The sequence below is a fragment of the Myotis nattereri genome, assembly GCF_964212035.1.
Source record: "Myotis nattereri genome assembly, chromosome: 18".
Taxonomy (NCBI): Eukaryota; Metazoa; Chordata; class Mammalia; order Chiroptera; family Vespertilionidae; genus Myotis; species Myotis nattereri.
The window spans coordinates 22226573-22250207 of NC_138093.1; the positions used below are offsets into that span (position 1 = coordinate 22226573).

Consider the following 23635-nt stretch of genomic DNA (forward strand, 5'->3'; position numbering starts at 1 on the left):
ATTACCTGTATAAACTTGAGCAATCCAATTGAACCTGCTTGTTTTTAATTTCTTCATCCACAGAATAAAAAGGTTGGGTGATATCTGACTCATTTCAGTGCTGTCATTCTGTGCTGTCAGTCACCTGTCATACCTTTAGCTCTAAATCCTATCTTGGAGCTTTTAATATTTATTAAACGACCTCTCCTACAGCTTCAACTATCACGTGTATTTAGCAGAGTGACTTCTTGAATTTCACAACTGCATATGCAAATAAAGAAAAAACAGTGACTCTTTACTGACATGTCCAGGTCAGGTGTCATATTATCTTTCTGTAAGAAGTAAGGAATAGACATGGATTTCATGAGGATCAGGTTTCCTCAGACTGGCCCAAGGCAAGACTTTTAAAAGGATGAGGTTTGTTATAGGGTCCTCTGACTCCTCTTTCTTCATCTCCTCCTACTTCCTAAATTGCCGTTGGCTGAACCCCAGGTGTCCCTGCTTTCCTAATACCATGCAGCTGCGCGACGCCCACTTCTCTTCCTAACCTCCTCCTGCTCCACCTTTATGCTCACCCTTTAATACAGTGTCTCACTATTAAAATCCCTTCTTACCCACAAAAACCTGTGTCCTTTCCTCAAGTTCCTAATCCAGCAGGTATGATGAGGTTAACTTTCTGACTGAACATTATTATTAAGTTGTGACTCAATCTGCAACTTTTCCCAGAAAAGTATAACTGGTGGAATTTTAGATTCAGCAGCAGAGTCGAAGAATTTTAGGGAGTAGAGGGAAACCTGGGACAGTGCAAGTGGCAGAAAGAAAGCGTCTTTCTGTTCTCCACCCTTCAACTCCAAGTTAGGTCCTAGGACCACCAGCAGTAGAATCATCTGGGAACTTGTAAGACTTGCAGAAGCTCAGGCCTTCCTAGCCCTTCTAGGCAGACTCTGCATTTTCAACAAGACAGGAGAGGTGGTGGTAGCTTGTAGGCACATCAAAGTTTGAGAAGCACTGATTTACAGTGTTCCCCATAGATGAACGCCTTCTCCCCTCTCTGTTCCTTATGGCCACCTATTCCTTATGAGACTGACTTCAAATGAAGACCCATTTTAGATTTCTAAGAAGACTTCCTTCTAGTAGTTGACCCAAAGACATCATGGTCACAAAGAAAGACTCTATAACTTAATACATTTTGAGAGGAGGAGGCTTTGCAAAAGACCTTCATTTAACACAGCACTGCAAGGAAGTATCCGCACAAGAACGGAATCACTTAAGACTGTTCTTTCTAACTTTTCTATCTAACCTTTCTTCTTCCACTGTGTTTCTTAAACTATGATAAACGCAACATTGTCCAAGGGTAAAAGAAGCCACAGAATGAACATAGTACATTTTCCCAGAGACTAGTGTTTACTTAAAGATTTTTTAAAAATTGATTTCAGAGAGGAAGGGAGAGGGAGAGAGAGAGAGAAACATCAATGATGATAGAGAATCATTGATCGGCTGCCTCCTTCACGCCCCCTACTGGGGATTGAACCCACAACCTGGGCATGTGCCCTTGACCGGAATCAAACCCGGGATCCTTCAGTCCATAGGCTGACGCTCTATTCCAGGGGTCCTCAAACTACGGCCCACGCGCCACATGCAAATACAAATATTGTATTTGTTCCCGTTTTGTTTTTTTACTTCAAAATAAGATATGTACAGTGTGCATAGGAATTTGTTCATAGTTTTTTTTTAAACTATAGTCCGGCCCTCCAACGGTCTGAGGGACAGTGAACTGGCCCCCTGTTTAAAAACTTTGAGGACCCCTGCTCTATTCACTGAGCCAAACCGGCTAGGGCAAGATTTATTTTTTGAAAGGGATTCGGAGTGTGAACTGCACAAATATGCTTTGTCAGATTTTTCATTTCAGGCATTATGGCAGATTAGATGTTTACAGAAATCCTCCTGGTATAGGACACCTAAAAATGCTCTAACACACACACACACACACACACACACACACACACACACACTGCATCAGCAATGCAGTTTGATGTTGGGTTTTGTTCTGGGGATATCTGTCTACATGGGTGGCCTAAAGCTTGAATTTTAATGGGCTCAGTAAGCAGGGGAGAAAACCAAGACTTACTTTGGAAGATTGAATAGAAACTACTATATGGATCTGGGAACCCACCCCCCTCCCAAAAGATATTTGATTTCAGCATATAAACTAGGAAAAGAAAAATACCACAAAGAAGTCAGTGACCCTTGTCTGTCTCAATCTAAACTTTATTGGAGGGAAAATATGACTCTTGAAATTTCCAAACTATGCAAAAACAAAAACTCTAGCTAAAAATATAGCTTAAAGTGATCTTGGATTGGTACTGCTCCACCTGGCAGAACAAATACTCTCTGGAAGAAAGCACTGCCTCTGGGCCTCAGAGACTTTCAAGAATGTGAGCATCCCTATGGAAAGTCTAGGTTTAACTTTTTGAGTTTCCGCCAAAGTACAATTTATCTGTTTTTTCCTCTTGTTGCTCATGCTTTTGGTGTCATATCTAAGAAACCATTGCTAATATAAGGTCACAAAGATTTAGGCCTATGTTGTCTTCTGAGTTTTATATAGTTTTGGCTTTACATTTTGGTTTTGATTTATTTTTTGAGTTGGTTTTTGTAATGGTGGAAGGTTCAACTTCATTCTTTTGCACGTCTCAGCATCATTTGTTGAAAAAGACTATTCTGTCCCCATTCAAGTGACTTGGCACACTTCTCAAAACCAATTGACCATAATGTAGCGTTTATTTCTGAACTCTCAATTCTATTCCATTGATCTATATGTCTGAACTTACGTCATAATATCTTTTATGACCTAACAAATGGCATATCATCACTTCTGCCATGTTCTATTGATTACACAGATCATCTCTGGTATAATGTGGGAGGAATTATATAAGGATATGACTATACCAGGAGATGAGAGTCATTTGGGGCCATCTGGGAAGCTAGGGATCACATAACACTTACCATGTAATTACCTAGGTATACAGAAAAAAATATGCCCTTAGTGATTTAGTAATACAAGAGGACTTCTAAATTTAATAAAAACTAGTTTCAAAATATTTACTCTAAACATTGTGTTTAGTGGTGAGACATTTAAAGTATTTTCTTTAAAACCAGATTCAAGCCCTGGACAGTACTGGTAAGTGGTTAGAGAGTTGGCCCAAGCACTGAAGGGTCGAGGTTCACTCCTGGTCAAAGGCATCTACCTGGGTTGCCGGTTCAATCCCTGGTAGCCCGGGTCAGGGTGCAGGCAGGAGGCAACCAGTCAATGTCTCTCTCACATCTATTTTTTTCTCTCCCTCCATCCTCCTCCTCTTCACCCTTCCACTCTTTAAAAAAAAAAAAAATCAATGGGAAAAATATCCTTGGGTGAGGATTAACAACACACACACACACACACACACACGCACGCACACATGCACATACACACACATACATACACACATACACACAAACACACACAAAGGATACAAGACAGAAATGCCCACTTTCCCCGGTTTTACTCACCATTGTGTTAAAGACTTCAGCCAGTGTAATAAGGCAAGACAAAGAATAAAATCTGTAAGAATTTGGAAGAAAAATATGACGGTTACTCTTTGGAGATAATATGATTTTCTACATTAAAAGTGAAAAAGAATCTATGAACTATTTAATAAGAGCAATTAGTAAGATTTCTGGATATAAGAGTATACCAGCAACACATAAGAAAAATTTATTTTAAAATGACAGCCTTGCCCAGCAGGTGTGGCTCAGTGGCTGAGCGTCAACCTGCGAACAAGGAGATCATAACTCCATTCCCAGTAGGGCACATGTCGGGTTGTGCCCAGTAGGGGGTGTGCAGGAGGCAGCCCATGGATGTTTTTCTCTCATCAATGTTTCTATCTCTCTCCCTTTTACTCTCTCTAAAATCAATAAAAACATTTAAAAAATAATAATGATAGCCTTATTGTAGCAACAAAAAGTATAAGTTATTTGGAATAAATCAGGCAAAAATGTGTAAGATCTTGGTGGAGAAATTTATAAAACTTTATTGAAAACTAAATAATAAATAAATAAATAACATATAAATACTAAATAAATTGTGAATAAGAAAAATCAGGCAAGAGAGTCATGCCCTACTAGATAAAAAATCTTATTTAATTATAATAATTGAATCAATGTGGTATTGACAAAAGGATTGGCAAGTAAACCAACACAACTGACAATAAAGCATAGAAACAGACACTGCTGTTGGTACTCAATATGCAACAGAGTTTTCAGTTGAGAAAAGATGCTCATTTGGACCTGGTAGAAACATTTCTTTATCAAATAAATTCCAAATGGATGATTAAAGATTTAAATGTGGAAAAACAAAGCTTGTAGAACTCCCCAAATAAATTATAGGAGAACTTCTCCTCTGTGATCTCATGATGTAAGAATTTAAGACAGAAAAAGCTCAAACCATAAAGGAAAATATTACTAACTTCTATTCATCAAAATACACAATAAAATAATGAAAAGGGCTGCAAATATCGACATATGTCATAGCAATACCTGGATATAAGAGTATACCAGCAACACATAAGACCGGTAAAGACCGATACAGCTCCTAGGGCAATAGAGATTAAGGAGAAAATAAACAAATGGGACTACATCAAAATAAAAAGCTTCTGCATAACAAAAGAAGCCATCAACAAAACAAGAAAGCCCATTGCATGGGAGAATGTATTTTCCAATGCTATTTCAGATAAGGGTTTAATCTCCAAAATTTACAGAGAACTCATACAACTTAACAAAAGGAAGCTAAACAATCCAATCAAAAAATGGACAAAGGACCTAAATAGACACTTTTCGAAAGAGAACATACAGAAAGCCTAGAGATAAATGAAAACGTGCTCAAAGTCACTAGTCATCCAAGAGATGCAAATCAAAACAACGATGAGGTACCATCTCACACCTGTCAGAATGACTATCATCAACAAATCAACAAACAACAAGCGCTGCAGAGGACACAGAGAAAAAGGAACCCTCGTGCACTGCCTGTGGGAATGAACACTAGTTCAGCCACTGTGGAGAACAGTATGGAGCTTCCACAAAAAATTAAAAACGGAACTCCCATTTGGCCCAGTAATACCACTTTTAGGACTATATCCCAAGAAACCAGAAACACCAGTCAGAAAGGATATATACACCCCTATGTTCATAGCAGCACAATTTACAACAGCTAAGTTTTGGAAACAGCCCACGAGTCCATCAGCAGATGAGTGGATTAAAAAACTGCTACATCTACACAATGGAATACTACACTGCTATAAAAAAGAAGGAACTTTTACCATTTGCAACAGCATGGATGGAGCTGGAGAGCATTATGCTAAGCGAAATAAGCCAGTTGGAGAAAGATAAATATCACATGACCTCACTTATATGTGGGATTTAATGATTAACATAAACTGATGAACAAAAATAGATCCAGAGATAAATGGCAGGGGAGGGGGGAGATTAGAGATCAACCAAAGGACTTGTATGCATGCATATTAGGATAACCAATAGACACAGACACTGGGGCAGTGGGGGCTTGCTCTCCAGGGTGGGAGTGTGCGGGGGGGGGGGGTCAATCAGGGAAAAAGGAGACATATGTAAAACTTTAAACAATAAAATAATAATAATAATAATAATAATAATAATGACAAGGGCAAGAAACAACCTTGGAGAGATATTTGTAATGTATATAACTGACAAACTATTAGTATTTATAATTTTTGTTGTTGTTAATCCTCACCTGATGGTATTTTTCCATTGATTTTTTAAAAATATATTTCATTGATTTTTTTTACAGAGAGGAAGGGAGAGGGATAGAGAGTTAAAAACATTGATGAGAGAGAAACATCCATCAGCTGCTTCCTGCACATCCCCACTGGGGATGTGCCCGCAACCAAGGTACATGCCCTTGACCAGAATCGAACCTGGGACCCTTCAGTCCGCAGGTCGACACTCTATCCACTGAGCCAAACCGGTCAAGGCTCCATTGATTTTTAGAGAAAGTGGAAGGAAGGGGGAGAGACAAAGAGAGAGAAACATCGATATGAGAGAGACACATCGATTGGTTGCCTCCTGCACGAGACCCAATCGGGACGGGCATCAAGCCTGCAACCAAGATACGTGCCCTTGACTGGAATCGAACCCGGCACCCTTCAGTCTTCAGGCTGACCTTCTATCCACTAAGCCAAACTGGCTAGGGCTACCTGTAACATTTTTAAATCCGGCAAAGAAAGTCTAATGGAAATATAAGCAAAAACCTTGATGTTATGAAATAAACCAACAAACACGAATGGCCTCTAAATATATGAAAAAGCCCAAATGTCACTGGTAATCAGAGAAATTAAAACGAAAACCATAATCACATGTACCAGACAGGCAAAAACTAAAGACTGGAGAACAACGGGCACTCCCATTCACTAGTAGGAAAAGTTGATACGACCACTTTTGAAGACAATTTAGTATGTTTCTGGTATTCTGTTGTTGTGTACAAACCACACCAAACTTGGTGACTTGATGACCCAGTTTCTATGGGTCAGCAAGGGCTTGGTTGGGCAACTCCATAATCATTCCTTCAGTCACAGAGGAACACCTAGGAGTTGGGACCAGGGAACTGGCTGGGATCTCTCTTCCTGTTGCCTCAGGGCCCCTCCATGCCATCTCTCCACATAGGTGATCAGATTGAGCTCACAGCAAGGTAGACTTAGGCCCAGGGTAGTCAGGGTACTTATATGGAAGCTTAAGTATTTTAAGAGCAAGAATTTAAGTTAACAAAAGAGTAGATGCATGGCTCTTTATGAGTTAGCTTTGAAAGTCACATACTTCTTTATTGGTTGAAACAGTTACAAAAAGCCCACCTGCTAACCAAGGATGGGGACACAGACCCCCACCTTCAGAGGGAGGTGTGTCAAAGCCACATTATAAGAAAAGCATGTGGATGAAAGTTATTTTTGTAGGCATCCTTAGAAAATTTACTAACACTGAAGATATAGATATATATACCTTATGACCTGCAATTTCACTCCCTGATATTCACCCTAGGGGAAATTCTTTCCCGTGTGCATCTGGAGACACAAAACTTTGTGATTACAAAAACTGAAAACAACCAAAATGTCCAGCAACACGGGAATGAATATAAAAAGATATGCTGTGTAAGCCACAGTGAATGACCTTTAGTCACACACACATGGACATGGATGAATCACAAAAACAATGTGGAACTAAAAAAGCAAAGTGTACACTATACATATGTTGTTTATATCAAGGTCACAAATAAACAAAGTTATCTATGCTACTTTATGTTATATAGTTTAGAAAAGTCTTCATTTGTGGTAAATTAGTAAATTATAGAGAAAAACAGGAGAATGATTAACCTAAACTTTAAGACAGTGGTTTCAGGAAGGGAGAATAGCAGAAGAAAAATCTGGGAGGGGCAGACACACTGGGAGCTTTAAGGTTCTGGAATGTTCTGTTTCTTAAGTTGAATGGCAGTTATTTATCGTTCAGTTTATTACTAATCTTTAAAACATATGCATATTTTGAAAATACTCATATTTATGATAATTCTCACAAAATTTGAAAAATATGCATTTATCTAAACTGTTTTGTCAGATGTATGATAGAGTAAAACCAGTAGCAGTAGGAACCTATTTTTCCAAGAAAGTCTATTAGCCAAGGATAGTATAGCAAACTTGTTTTCTCCTTTGCCAATAGATCTTTAAAACCTTATTTTTAAAAAATTTATTCTAGAGAGAAGGGAGAGAGAGGGAGAGAGAGAGAGAGAAATATCGATGTGAGAGAGAAACATTGATGGGTTGCCTCCCATACATGCCCCACCAGGGAATTGAACCCGCCACCTTTTGGAGTAAAGGAAGATACTCCAACCAACTAAGTCACACTGGCCAGGGATAAAACATTATTTTTATATGATACCCTTCATATGATAGACTGATACCTAAAATTTGCATTCATTTTAAAGATGCTTCAAAGAGGCTTCAAAGACATTGGGAGTGGATACGGGACAAATGCCTAAATTTCTTGGCAAGTGGGGCATTCAAGTTTATTCTTTTTCTGTGAGGAAATACCTTGGCAGAAAAGTTTGAAAAGCATTAGGTCTCCTGGCCAACTTGATTACTCATTATTTCCTGAATACAACCTGTGTCTCCTGACTTCTATGTTTTTTGCTCCTGTCATTATCTCCAATACTAACCTTTCAAGTCACAAAATTTACTCTGAATATGGAGGAGGTGACAAACTAACTTGTTCTTGCCCAGAACCACTGTGACAAGACAACTTGTTCTTGCCCAGAAGTAGCACATTTTGACCTACATTCTGTGTTCCCACAGATGGGAGACAATCCTCTAACGTTTGTGCAAGTCTGCCTTCTGACCTGAAATGTGAAGTCCTGGGTTCATTGTTTCATACTGACGCTGCAACAGCATGAACTCGGCCAGTGAGGGTGATTGCTTCTAGTTGGTAGCTGTTTGGTAAAATTAATTGTTGCTCAATATTATTTTTGCTATTTAAAATGTATTCAGCGCCAACAACCTATTAGGGAGTCTTAGTCAAATTCCTAAGGAATGGCTATTCATTATATTTCTAAGTCTGCCACAATTATTACTTGAATTTTTAACTGTTCATTTCTAGAGAGTTAGAGTCCAGTTGAAATTTTTTTAAAAAGTGGACTGTTAGAATATTGAGTAGAGGATCTTATATAATTCTAAAGAGTGGCTTTTTATCCCTGAGTATGAAGTACAATGTCTTGCTACTTCTCCTTCTAAAACAATATACCAAGAAAAGATGTCTCATTACCATGCATTGGCCAGCCCTACTCCGAGTCAGGGAGCCTCTCACCTACCTAGGTGAGTTGTTCATTGTGCCAAAGGATGCACATTAGTGAAGCAAATTGGGTAAGCTTGTTCCCTACTGCTTATGCTTTATATGTCCCCAGGGCAAATTACTTGACTCTCCATACCTATCATTGCTGCCTCTTTTTGGATTTCTTCAATCTACCATATCCAAGAGAAATCTCTTCAAGTATCCCTACAATTTCCTATATATGTAATTCAGTTAAAGTCAAAACCTATTTATAGGTGCCTACACTCACTGTGATAGGCACTACAGGGGAATCAAGAGTGGGTAAAACTATCTCTTTTCTACTGAAGCAATACAAAATTGTGTGTGTGTGTGTGTAGGAGGTTGAAGTAGTCGGTTAAGAAGTATATAGATTAACTGCAAACAAGACAGCACACACATGCTGTATGTAGGCCCACCAATAACATTTATGTGTCTGAGGACAAAAAACAAATTGAGGTCCACATGCCTTATCTTTAAGTCTTTAAAAGTTATAAATCAAGTTAACAGACTATTAAATATAGTATACCCTCCTACCTCAACAAATAGAGTATAAGTAAACATTTATAACAACCAAATGGGAAAATATATGGAAAGCTATACTTTTTATATGACTTAAAGAAAAATGAAATGTCAAAAAATTACAATTTAAATATTATTGCATATGTCTAAATTTTTGGCTGATGATGTATTGGATGAGGAATGAAATTAAAACACATGTAATTCATATATCATCCTATATTTATGCCATAACTTTATCTTGCTAACATTTCAACAAAATCATTAATTATGCTATCATTAATAGTTTCATTTATTTGTGTTCTATTTATAGTAATGATCTAAAGTATCAGTACACAAAATGTAGTAGAATTTAAAGTGCATGAAAATTGCACTGGCTGGTGTGGCTCAGTTGGCTGGGCATTGTCCCAGGCACCAAGAGGTTGCTGGTTCATTCCTGATCAAGGGCACATGCCCTGGTTGGAGGTTTGATCCTCAGTGGAGGGCATACAGGAGACAGCCAATCAATGTTGGGCTGTCATATCGACGTCTGTCTCCTCTTTCTCTCAAAATATCAATAAACTATTCTTTATAAGTAAATAAATAAATGCCCGGTCAATGTGGCTTGGTGATTGAGCGTCGATCTATGAACCAGGAGGTCATGGTTCGATTCCCGGTCAGGGCACATGCTGGGGTTGCTGGCTAGATCCCTGAGGGTAGGCATGCAGGAGGCAGCCAATCAATGATTGTCTCTCATCATTGATGTTTCTCTCTCTCTCTCCCTTCCTCTCTAAAATTGATAAAAATATCTTTAAAAAATAATAAATAAATAAAGTATATGAAAATTGAGTGTGTTGAATATATTTGTTACACTGAATATATTATATTAAAAATTAAATGTAAAAACTAAAAATTATTTAAATATGTGCTTTATTTTACTTATAAAATATTATTTTTAACTTATTTTAGAGAGACAGGAAGGGAAAGAAAGAGAGAAACATTGATTTGTTGTTACACTTATTTATGCATTCATTGGTTGATTCTTGTATGTGCCCTGTGCATCCTTGGCATATTGGGACTATGCTCTACCAACTGAGCTACCCAGTCAGGGTCTAAAATACCCTTATATATTAAAATTAAATAAAAAATTAAAATATAATTAATGAATATCAATATTTTAATGAATATCAAAATTATTTCAATAGAGCTAACATAAAAAGTTTTTTTGTCTGAGATATTATATATAGTAAAGTACACAAATCTTAAATATGTAATTTGAAGAACTTTTACATTTGTGCACACCTGTGTAATCAGATTAAGGCACTGGACATTTCTAATACACCAGAGGGATCCCTCATACCTTCTCTCAATTGATAACTTGGCAAAAGGTAACCACCATTCAGACCTCTATATTAGTTTTGCCCATTTAAAGTAACTTTACTGGGCCCTAACCGGTTTGGCTCAGTGGATAGAGCATTAGCCTGCAGACTCAAGGGTCCCAGGTTCGATTCCGGTCAAGGGCATGTACCTTGGTTGCAGGCACATACCCAGTAGGGAGTGTGCAGGAGGCAGCTGATCAATGTTTTTCTCTCACCGATGTTTCTAACTCTCTATCCCTCTCCCTTCCTCTCTGTAAAAAATCAATAAAATATATTTTTTAAAAAATAAAGTAACTTTACTGGGATGCAGTTAACAAACCATACAATTCACCCTTTTAAGTGCACAGTTTAATGGTTTTTAGTATATTCACTGAGTTGTGCATGCAGCCATCACCATAACTAGTTTTAGTATATTTTTACCACCCCCAAAAAGAAAACTCTGTATCTATTAGCAGTCACTCCCAATTTCCCTCCAACTATGCCAGTTCTAGGCAACCACCAATCCATTCTCTGTTTATGGATTTACTTATTCTGGACATGTCGTATGAGTGGAATTACATAATATGTGGTCTTTTGTGACAACAATTTTACACTTTAGCAGAACGTTTTCAAGTTTTATCGATGTCGTAGCATATATCAGCACTTCATTTCTTTTTATGGCTGAATAATATTCCATTATATGGATATTCACTTTCTTTATCCATTCATTAGTTGATGGTCATTTAGGTTGTTTCCACTTCTTGACTATTATGAATAATACTGCCTTCCTCCATTTCAACATTTCCTCTCATAGAGTGATAGTCATTCCTTCTGCTTCCACTGTATCCAGAAGATAATAACATCAACAACAATGATGAACTTCAATGTATTTATGCAGCACTTTTATATGCCAGTGCCTGTACTTGGAGCTTTGTAGGCATTAACTCATTTAATCCTCACAATGACCCTGTTAGGCAATTTTATCATCCCTTTCCCTTCCTTCCCTTCCCTTTCCTTTTTAATTGGTTTTAGAAAGAGAGGAAGGAAGAGGGAGAGAGACAAAGAAACATCAATATGAGAAACATCAATCAACTGCCTCCTGCACACCCCCTTCTGGGTACCCAGCTGCAATCTGGGTATGTGCCCTTACCAGGAATTGAACCAGGGACCCTTTGGTGCACAACCTACCTCTTTTTATCATAACACATCTTATTGTCTTGAAATGGTTTAGTTATTACCTATCTCCCCAATAGACAGTTGTTCTTATTCATGTTTATAACCCTAGCAACTATTACATGTGTTTTTGGTTTTTTAAAATATATTTTTTATTGATTTCAGAGAGGAAGGGGGAGGGAGAGGGAGAGATAGAAACAATGTTGAGAGAGAATGATTGATCGGCTGTCTCCTCCCCGCTCCCTACTGGGGATCAAGCCTGCAACCTAGGCATGTGCCCTCGACCAGAATCGAACACGAGACCTTTCAGTCCATAGGCCCTTCTATCCACTGAGCCAAACTGGCTAGGGCTACATGTGTTTTGTGGCTTTTTTTTGGAATATGATGAAGCAACATTCAAATTTAACCTATCCTTGATCCCAAGGATTTTCAGGCCAGTGGCGGGAGAGGCTTAGTAAGGGCAGAGGCTTTCAAGGTCCCTCCAATCATATTAAGTGGTCTTTCTCCTTGAAGTAAATGGCATTGCCATTCTCCCATTCACTTATTACCCTGGGAGTTACCTTGTTTACTACCATTCTTCACACCTGCACCTCAAGAAATATCCTGAAATTCTTCTACTTCCATTTCCATAGCAATTACACTAATCCGGGTCACCATCATCTATCTCATAACTTGTCCAATAGCTTCCTATCATTCTCTGGCTTCTCCCTGTTCCATTTCTGTTCTCCTCCAAGTCATTCTCTACAAAATAAGTTGATTAAAAAAACAAAACAAGACAAAACTTAACTGAAATAAAAAATGCAAAACGATTAAGCTCTTGCTTAACCTTAAACTCCTACCCTCCACATGGTGCTTCAAGCCTCTTGGCCTTCTGTTCCTCAAACAAGCCAAACTTGTTTAGCATCAGCACCTTAAATTCACATCCATTGTCCTCTGTCCCGAATGTTCGTCTTCCCATAGTTGGCATAGTTGGCGCCTTCTCCTCATTTAAGTCTTAGCTCCGATCACCTCCTCAAAAAGTCCTTCCATGACCATACTGTTTTGCTTTCTTCCCAATACTTATTACCACCTGCAATCATCTCATTTACTTGTTTCAATGTTTTCTGCACTAGAAACAGAAGCTTTTAATTGCCAGAGCTTCTGTTTTATTCACTGCTGTGCCCCTAGCACCAATAACAAAACAGTACTTTTTGAATGAGTAAACGAGAGGAACACACAAGCCTTCTCGGTGTTGACAGGAATGCGTCCCTGTGCTCCTACTGCTCCTTAGCTAATGGGAGGGGAAAGGTAAAGTACACAAACCATTGGGATCTATCGTCATCCAGTTGGCAGAAGCAGCAATCACAGTTGTACAAGAGGCAAACTGGGTAGGTTCCCAGTGACTGCCAGTACTGAATTGGACTGGATGCTGATGCAGCTTCTGTCTTGGGGTGAAGTGCTGCCTGCTTAGAAAAGGGCCACAGAGGGTAGTCCGTTCAGATAAACCTGACCCATCTATCTGTTCAGGGCAGCCTGGCCGTATCTGTTTGGAATCGTGTCCAGGTGATTTAGGCAGGTTAGGCTAGGCTAGCTTGTGCTGGTTTGCAGGCTGGGACTGTGGCTCTTCAGTCCCTGCTGCTCTCATAATCCCCCCCCCCCTTTTTTTAATACTTTACTGATTTTTTTTACAGAGAGGAAGAGAGAGGGACAGAGAGTCAGAAATATCGATGAGAGAGAAACATCGACCAGCTGCCTCTTGCACACCCCCAACCGGGGACGCGCCCACAACCAAGGTACATGCCCTTGGACCGGATTCGAACCTGGGACCCTTCTGTCCGCAGGCCGACGCTCCATCCATTGAGCCAAACCGGTCAGGGCTCATCATTCCCTTTTCACCTACTTTACTCTAAATTCGCCTAACACCCTTACTTTCGTAAAACATAAGCAATGAACTGTCCTAGCTAATCTATGTCCTACACCTCTCTCTGCATCGTTTTTTCTTTGGTTATGAAAGTCCCCCTTTTAATTACATAATTGCCCATCATTTCACGTATCTCACTGTCTCATCTAGTGCGCACGTGCTGAAGGACACCCACAGTCCCGTATAGTTGACAAGGAAGGGCCCCATGACAAACGCTTCTGACTAGCGTTTCTGTGTTGTTCCTAGAGGGTCAGGGCGAACTGCACCGACCCTCAGTTTTAGAGGCGGCTTCCGCGAGTCTCCAGAAGAGGCACCGGTCTGGCCAGTCCCGTGCTACCGGGCGGGGAGCCTCTTCGCACTCGCAGGACGTTGTCTCGGTCCCATACCTGCCGCCCATCGGATCGCCAGGGCAGAAACGAAAAGCCAGCTGCCGCCGCCGGCGTCACCACCTGCCGGAGCCCAACTCGCCGCGCCCCGCGGCAGGGCCAGCTCGGGGCTCTCGCACCGGAGACACGCGCGCGGAAAGGGGCGGGGCTGCCGGGAGCGGTGGGCGGAGCCTGGTGGCTGCCGGGACACCAATGAAATCCTGAGCCGGCGCGGACTGTGCGCGTGACGCTGCGTAGCGGGCCGCGAGGCTGGGGGCGGAGGGGCCGGGAGTCCGGCGCTTTATCTTCGTCTGCGGCCGGGCTGGCGGCGTTGCCGGCCTTGGACACCCGGAGAGCTGCCCGGAGCTGACCTCTCTGCCGGCCGCGCTCTGACGGCCCCCGGTTCTGCCTTCCTTGCCGAGGTCCCCGCTGCCGGGCTCCGGCCCCAGGTAATGCCCTTGCTCCCGATCGGATCCTCACTACCCGCCTGGGTCCACCCACCCGGGCCGAGAGGAAGGGGATAGAGGCGGCGGCTGCAACTCCGGCCCCGCGGGCCGGGCCTGGTCCTGGGATGGGGAGCGGAGGAGGCGGCGGCTCCGCGGATCCTGGGGAGTTGGGGAGATGGAGAGGGCGGGAAAGTTACCAGCGGACCCCCGCTGGCTGGCAGCGTTGGAGATGGCTGTGGTGTCCCACACATGCTGTGGCATCTCGCAAGTCGGTAGTGAAGAAAGTTATGACTTAGAAGACATTTTATTCCTTAAACCAAAAATGCACTCAGGAAGTCGGCTTCTAATTGATTAAGGGGGGGTGGGAAGCCCAAAACAAAAAAAACATGTGCGAAGGGATGATTGACACTTCAGTACATCTAAATTTGCTTGCCTTGGCACCAAAGCCTTTAATTAAGCTCGTAATTTAGTCTTAAATATTATGATGTAATTAAGTTTCCGTGGCTCTCTTAAATGCTAATAGTCACGCAACTTAGGTGACATGTATATTTACAAGTTATTGGTAAGGAAGAAACAACTATAAACTCTATACTCTCTGTGTTTATGTAGATTAAGCTGATTGGCCACTTCTTAATAATTAAGGGGCTGCCATCTGTTTAAACTACTTTTTGTATTTTTCAGAATACTAGCCTTTCTCTTGACATAGAATTAAACTTCAACCCTTCCTCCCCCTCCACCCTTGCTAATAATTTAGACGGATGGATGAATGACTTTTTAGGGAAATTTGTGTGTTGTTTAGACATGAGGATGGATTTTGGAAGGAGCTTTGAGACATTCAAGAGTAATCACCTAATAAAGAAAGTAATCTTTAAAAATACATGTGTCTCAATGCATCACACACGTAGAACTCTCAAAGACTTCCTACTTCTCATCAGCATAAAGACCAAATTACTGCCGCCACTCTTCCTGTCTCCAGTTGATTTGGACCCACTTTTCTTTTGGATCTCTGGGCTCCAGCCACACAGGTTTTATTTTTGTTCTAGGAAAGCCTCTTTCTCGTGAAGATCTCCACCTCTTAGGCACTGTTCTCTCCCTTCCTCCAACTCCTATGTATCCTTAATTATCAGCCCAAATATCAGTACAGGGAACCCGTCCTGTCCTGGTGAAGTTCTCCCAGCATTCTGTTTTCCTTAGCTGCAGTTAATCATTGTAGCAAGCTGCATTAGTGACTTAGATCAGTGGTTCTCCACCTTCCTAATGCCACGACCCTTTAACACAGTTCCTCATGTTGTGGTGACCCCCAACCATAAAATGATTTTCATTGCTACTTCATAACTATGATTTTGCTACTGTTATGAATCGTAATGTAAATATCTGATATGCAGGATGTATTTTCATTGTTCGCGACCCACAGGTTGAGAACCGCTGACTTAGATGCTTTGTTTCCTCTACTAGCAGGTAAATTTCATGAGCGCTAACTAGTCCCCATCTTATTTATGGCTTCATTCTCTAGAGCCGTGGTTCTCAACCTTCCTAATGCCGCGACCCTCTAATACAGTTCCTCATGTTGTGGTGACCCCCAATTTCATTGTTACAAATTGAACATAATTAAAGCATAGTGATTAATCACAAAAACAATATGTAATTATATATGTGTTTTCCGATGGTCTTAGGCAACCCCTGTGAAAGGGTCGTTCGACCCCAAAGGGGTCGCGACCCACAGGTTGAGAACCGCTGCTCTGGCCTGGCACAAAGAAAGAGTGAATGAGTTGGAGGACAGGGGAATGAACTTTTGAATAGGAAATAATTAAATAGGGAAGAGTGCCTGTTTCCTTTGGGAAGGAAGTGGGAAATGCTTTTAATACATTTATTTTTGGAATTTATCAGGTAAGATTAGTAAATATGGTGACCATACAGATATGTTCGAAAACCTGTCTGTGTTCTTTAGTTTTGCTAATTGACTTAATGACCTAATTCTTTGATATGTAACTGTTGTGGGATTGTGTTTAGAAAGAAGAGGAAGAAATTTTATGTTTTGGATTGTAAATTTATCTGCAATTGATTCTCTTCTCCACCCCACCTCCCATCCCCCACTGAACCTAGGTGTGCTACAGCAAAGTTCTTCACTGAGAGTAGGTGCTCAATATTTATTTGTTTTATAGATTTATGGGTTCTTTTGCAAGCTTTATTAATAGGAACACTCTAGGCAGGCTAAAGTTGACACTGCTTTTAACCTGGTTCATTTGTTTCTCAAATCAATTATTTTTGTTTTGCTTTTGTTAAACAGGAAACCATGGGCCCAATAGAGCATCGTTTTTGCTGAAAGCCCATGCTCCCAAATCTAGATTTAATACCCGGTCTGATTGCAGTTTTGATCTCTCCCAGAAACATAATCTACCTGAAAAGACCCCTGCCTTTCCCTACGGGAAGGTGTCCTTGCTTGAAATAGTCCACCCTTAACTTCTTAGTACTACCCTCTTCCTGCCTATAAAAACCTTTCATTTTGTACAACTTATCAGAGCACCCTTCTAGTTGCTAATGGGATGCTGTCCAGTTGAACCGCTTAATAAAAACAATTAGATCTTCAGATTTACTCAGCTGAATTTTAATACTTTAAAAAAAATTTTTTTAAAAAGACAATCAGAAATGAATACAATAACTGAAATGAAAAATACCTTAAGTGGAATCAACAGCAGATTATTAACACTTTATTAGGCCAAATTAGATGCTATCAAACTGAATATTACAAAACCAATGCATAGATTAGATTCTTAAGAAATAATTGTTTAATCAGTGTGTTGTATTTTAAAATAGTTATCTAGTCAGCTTTATGTCATCTTGGGTATAAATGTTTCCACTTCTACTTACTGGCTATGTGACTTTGAACAAGTTTCATAGCATTTCCAAATCTTTTGTGTCTTTTAAAATGGAAATGTGACATGAGATATGTGGTGCACTTAACCTGGCATCAAGCACAGTAAGTGTTACTGACTTAGTAAAAATTAATGCCTGGTGTCTTCATTGCTGGACCTCTTGCAAGACTAGTCTTATGATCATTGTTTTCACTTCCTCTGCTCATTTTGCAACCCAGTCCAATACATTTCTTTGTCCTTCCTGAAACTAACTAGAAGTAAATCATAGCTATTAATGTCCCCAAATTGTGAAATATCACTATCCTTTTTTTTCTCCATTTAAAATATTTATTGATTTTAGAGAGAGGAAAGAAGGAAAGGAGGGAGGGAGGGAGAGAGAGAAACTTTGATTTGTTGTTCGATTTATTTATGTATTTATTGGTTGCTTCTTGTATGTGCTCTGACCAGAGATTGAACCTGCAACCTGAGAATATTGGGATGATGCTGTAACCAACTGAGTTACCTGGTTGAGGCCTCCATCTTTTGGTTCTACTTAAATTCTCCTTGATATTGGCCATAGATTACCTCTTGAATCGTCTAACTTGATTTTGAACATTACTTGCTCCTGGTTCTCCTCTAATTTCTCCTAGTCTTGCTTTTTTAGTGTTCCTTAATTCCCTTATGATATTGGGGAAATGACTTAACCACCTGTAAAATGGGATATTAGTACCTGCCTACCTGCATAGAAATGAATCATAGTGTAAAGTTAATATTAGCTTTATTATTTCCTAGGTAACCTCTAGACTTATGGTCTCCCTGGGCAATCTCCTTCCTGTGTCTTGGCCTTAGCTGCTGCCTGTGCATACTGATGAATCCCAGATTTCCATCTTCAGTCTGAACTTGTGTGTTCATCTACCTGTTGGTCATCCGCATTTGGCTGACCCACACTCACATCATATTAAACTTGTCTACTCCTTTCTCTTCTAAAGTTGCTGCGTTAGAAAACTCACTTGGGATCTAGATTTACAACTGCCTTCTGGATATAGCCATCTGAATATCTCATAGATGCCTCAGATTAATGTTTGTAAATTTATCTCCCTTATCTCTTCTTTCTTCGTTTGTTCACTTAGTAAACTCATGTCATTTGATCCTTACTTCAGACCTTTATCATTTTTTGTATGAGCTCTGTTCTCCCTGTCAATAATCTTCTTTCATAGTACATCTGTCATATTGTCACATGAGTTATCTTACTAAAAGACAAATGTCAAGTCACCCTGTTATTTAAAAAACTATCAGCTCCTTGTTTGTGCTCTAAGTTCCAGACTCCTTGGAATGGCCTCGTAAAGGCCTTTGACTTTTACTTTTGCCCTTCTACTTGCTCTGTGCTCAGCTTTATTCCTTCTCTTCCTTTAAGATTTAAACAAAATTTTACTTTCTTCAGGAAACCTTTTCTAATTGCCCCGAAGATCAGTTGGCCACCAGGCTGAACTCCCTTCATACTATATGATACCTCAACTACTGTTCTGTAACACCGTAAGGTGTTGTGATTACATTTTAATGACTTTTGCCCGCTGGATTTTCACTTCTGGAGGGTACAGACCTGTGGTCGGCAAACTGTGGCTCGCGAGCCACATGTGGTTCTTTGGCCCCTTGAGTGTGGCTCTTCCTAAGCCTTAGGAGTACCCTAATTAAGTTAATAACAATGTACCTACCTATATAGTTTAAGTTTAAAAAATTTGGCTCTCAAGAAATTTCAATCGTTGTACTGTTGATATTTGGCTCTGTTGACTAATGAGTTTGCCGACCACTGGTACAGACTTTCGTGGTAATCTGCGTATCCTAGGGCTCGGCACACACCTCAATAAAATGTTTGAAATAATGTTTGAAAAATATTTTTAAGCAAATTGCCTTGCCTTCTATGTTTAAACTATCACAGCCTTTTAAAGAATGTCAAGGTCATTAAAAACATGAACAAGGTCTGAACTTGCTCATGTTTTTCATAGTGTGCTCTCTTCCCATCCTGTTTAATGCCTAGCAAACTTCTGGTTCTTCTTTTGAACTCTGGTTCGAATGAATGCTACTTCCTCTATGAGGACTTGTTTGCTAACATCATTGTAGAAAGAGGTGCTGAATATACATGAATTTTATTTTCAGATAATTGATTGGCACATATCTTTAAAGTGTCAGAACTTAAGAAAGATTTTTAGTCTAAATTGCCTTGCCTTCTATTTTTAAACATAGCCTTTTAAAGATGTGCCAAGGTCACTGAAGCATGAACTTCAGCTAAGGTCTGCTTTGATACAATGATGTATGAGGGGATGCATAAGAAACATAACTCCTTTGATCACACTGAAAACAAAACATTAAACTTCTACTTGTTCTCTTTTTTTTAATGTTGAGTCATACTTTTAAAGTTTTCTTCCTTTACTGTCATTTATAATTATGCTCTGGCAGTCACTACTTCTTTTTCTGTTTGAAAATGGGGACAGGATTTACCCCAACATATGGTTATTGTTAGCAGTAAAGGAGATAATGTACACAAAGTTCTTTCTTTTTTTTTTTAAGTATATATTTTATTGATTTTTTAGAGAGGAGGGGAGAGGGATAGAGAGTCAGAAACATCCATGAGAGAGAAACATCGATCAGCTGCCTCTCGCACGCCCCCTACTGGGGATGTGCCCGCAACCAAGGTACATGCCCTTGACCAGAATCGAACCTGGGACACTTGAGTCTGCAGGCTGACGCTCTATCCGCTGAGCCAAACCGGCTAGGGCCACAAAGTTCTCATCAAAGAGTGAAGAAAATAGTAAGTACCCATTAAGAGAACTTACTAACAATTCTGATCATGTTTATTCTAATTTGAATTGTTTCAGGAGAACAGTCGCTCAAGTTTGAGTGGTTTCCAATGGAGTAAAGAGTATGGCATTTGCCAGCAAATGGTTTTTCAGAGTCTCTTAGGTAACCTAAGCTTAGAATTGGGTCCTGAATGGCAAATGTTGATGAATAGTCTTAAGTTCTAGAACAGATGGTTTTTATGTATATACTTACAACTTAAATCCCAAACTAGGTAAATATCCTCATTGACCTAGTTATATAACGTCATTATATTTACCATTTAATATTAATGGGTAAAGTTAGAAATAAAAGTGAACATCAATTCCAACTGTTATACTAGCCTATTACTGATTATTTCATGGACATATGAAGCACAATTGTTTTATTTTCTTAATGTATATGAAAATGCTTGGTATCCATTTATTAATTCACTCAACAAATGAGTAGGTATATTCCAGGTGTAGTTCTAGATACTTGGGTAAAATGGTGAACTAGACAGAATTCTACTTTTCATGGGGATTATAATTATAGCCTTATGGGGTAGATGATAATAAGTGCTATAATGTATTGGGTAGTAAGTGCTTTGAAGAAAAAGCAAGGTAATGAATAAGAGTAACAGGGTGTGAGAGTGTTTATTTTAGTTGAGGGGCATTTGAGCAGAGAACTTGAATGAAGCGAAGGAGAAAGCCTCGAGGACAGCTGTGGGAATGAGCTTGGCTTGCTCAAGAAATAGCAAAAGGCCAAAGTAACTAGAGTAGAGCAAGTGAGAGAATTGTAGTAGGAGGTTGAGGGTGCTGGAGGGAGAGGGTAGGTGGTGAGTGGCAGATCACGGAGGAGTTACTAGAAAATGATGAGGACTTAAAACAACATCCAATGTTGGAAGGATTTGGAGCAGGGGAGTGACTTGCTCTGATATCTTTAAAAAGGATTACTCGGGTGTTATGTTAAAAAATAGTACAGAGGGGAGAAATTGAAGAGAGTCCAGTAGGAGGTTACTATAGTGAGAGGTGACAGTGGCTTAGACTGTGGTGAAGGTGGTGGATATGGTGAGGAAATATTAGAATTGGGTATATATTTTGAAGGCAGAGTAAATTGGACTTGCTGTTGGATTGGATAAGGGAGATTAAAGAATCAAGGATCACTTCCTAGTGTTGTTGTTTTTGTTTTTTAAATCCGGGCAAAGATTCACTGTTAGTCCCATTAACTGAGATGGGGAAAGCAGTAAGAAGAATGGAATTGGAGGGAATATCAGTAATTCAGTTTTGATCATGTTATGCGATGCCTATGAGAGACATCTACTTGAAATAGGCCTTTGGATATGAGCCTGGAGCTCAGAGAAATGTGGGCTGGTATGTGGAGAAAGGAATTAAAGAATTGGTGTGGAGGTATCAGATTAAGTGAACTGGTGGTGTTCAGAGGGTTAGATGCTGGAAATCAGAATTATGGACATGGAGCAGTTATTGGTGACAGGAAGTTCTAGGGCAGCCATGGGCAAACTATGGCCCGCGGTCCGGATCCGGCTCGTTTGAAATGAATAAAACTAAAAAAAAAAAAAAAAGACCGTACCCTTTTATGTAATGATGTTTACTTTGAATTTATATTAGTTCACACAAACACTCCATCCATGCTTTTGTTCTGGCCCTCCGGTCCAGTTCAAGAACCCATTGTGGCCCTCGAGTCAAAAAGTTTGCCCACCCCTGTTCTAGGGGAAGGTGTAACTGGGACATAGGAACAGCTTGTTGGAGAAAAGAAGAAGTTGAGATTGAAAGACAGGGTATTGGATGGATCAGTGTACATGGGTGATGAAGTGTGGAAGAATTAGTGAGAGGATGGGGAGTGAGTGAGGTGTTCACCTCCTCAGTGAATGAGGGGAGTGATCAGGAAGACAGCACATACTTGCAACAGGAGAGGTATCAGTTGTGATAATCTGGCTGACCTGGGGAGGAGAAAGGGGACTTGGAGATGATAGGACACAAGGAGGATAACTCCCCTTCCAGGTGCTGTGTTAATGGGAGGGCAAGAAAACACTATGGTACACCTCACATAAGATCAGTGGTCCATCTTAGCACTTAGAAACCATGTAGCATTAACTACAGGTTGAATTTTTAACTTTGCAACAGCTCAAGTTGTTTGCCTAGCTACTGTCTAGATTGGTAAGGGATCATTCAGTTCTATTTTAGATGAGTGGTTCTCTCTTTCATCCCTCACCTGGGTGAATGCAGTGTCTGCTCACTGGCCCTTTGCTTGCACTCCTGACCTCATTGTGGTCTGCTCTCCATACAGAGGCCAAAATGATCCATCTGTCTGGAGAAGGAACAATTGAGCTGAGCATTATTATAATTTGCCTCCATTTTTTGCTGTAACGCTATATACTGTTAACTGACATGCATGGCAGGAGGAACTCGATTTAGACATCATCTCATACTTTTACCATCTACGTGATCGAAGGATTTGGTCAGAATTGAGGTTAGCCATTTTAAGTAATGGTTATCCTTCCTAACATCTGTATGTATGACAATAATAAAATGTTAATATTACCTTGAAAACCACATGATCTTTGAGCTGCACTTGAGGAAGTATGTGATTATGGCACTTTATTTACCCTCATCTAGTACATCATAAAGCAAACAAGTAGAATTTGAGAATGACATGGCTTAATGTTTGACTGTGTCATTTAGCTTACAGGAGGTACGTGTGTAGATATCAGATTACTTAATTCTTTTCACTTGGTTGTTAATAAAATGTTGGCACTTTAGTGCATATTATCATATTTTTTTATGATGATAAACTGTAGTAGCATTTATATTAATTTTCTAGATGAAGAAACAGATTGAGAGAGGTTGGAAGATTTACCCAAGTACATAATGATAAGATGAAGCAAAGACGTAAACTACCGTATTCTGATACCAAATCCTGTGTTTTTCCACTGTTATAGTTCTCACTTCCTACTAATAGAGGAATTTGAGGCCAACGGCATTAGTATAGACTGATAAAAAGGTTTTGTTATGAAGTTAGCATTTTTCTTCTTTGGCTCACTTCTAAAATAAGTAGATGAAATTATGGCAGAGTGATGGTGTTTTAGCTTTTGATGTAAGACTTTGTTCTTTAGATGAGGCTGATGGTTCCTAATTTCACGACAACGGTCTTTTTCTACAGGGTAACCAGGTTTAACTTCTTTTTTTTGGTCTATTAGACATCATTTATTTGTCAAACTTGGTTTATTAAGTATTTCTTTCACTTCTTAATAAGTGCTTTTAATCAACATGAGAACTGATTTCTCACTGAGTTGATAGTGTCAGCTAAAAGCAAAGTGACATTGTTT

At 39.8% G+C, this 23635-nt stretch overlaps 1 protein-coding gene across 1 annotated transcript in view; it reads left to right on the top strand.

Annotated features, from left to right (window-relative positions):
• Window positions 1-14424: 14424 nt before the first annotated feature.
• SOAT1 (sterol O-acyltransferase 1) overlaps window positions 14425-23635 on the top strand; it is a 45457-nt gene continuing 36246 nt past the window's right edge. The window contains exon 1 of the mRNA XM_081112304.1: window positions 14425-14629. The gene's annotated coding sequence lies outside the window, so the exon portion shown is untranslated. The remainder of the gene's footprint in view (window positions 14630-23635) is intronic.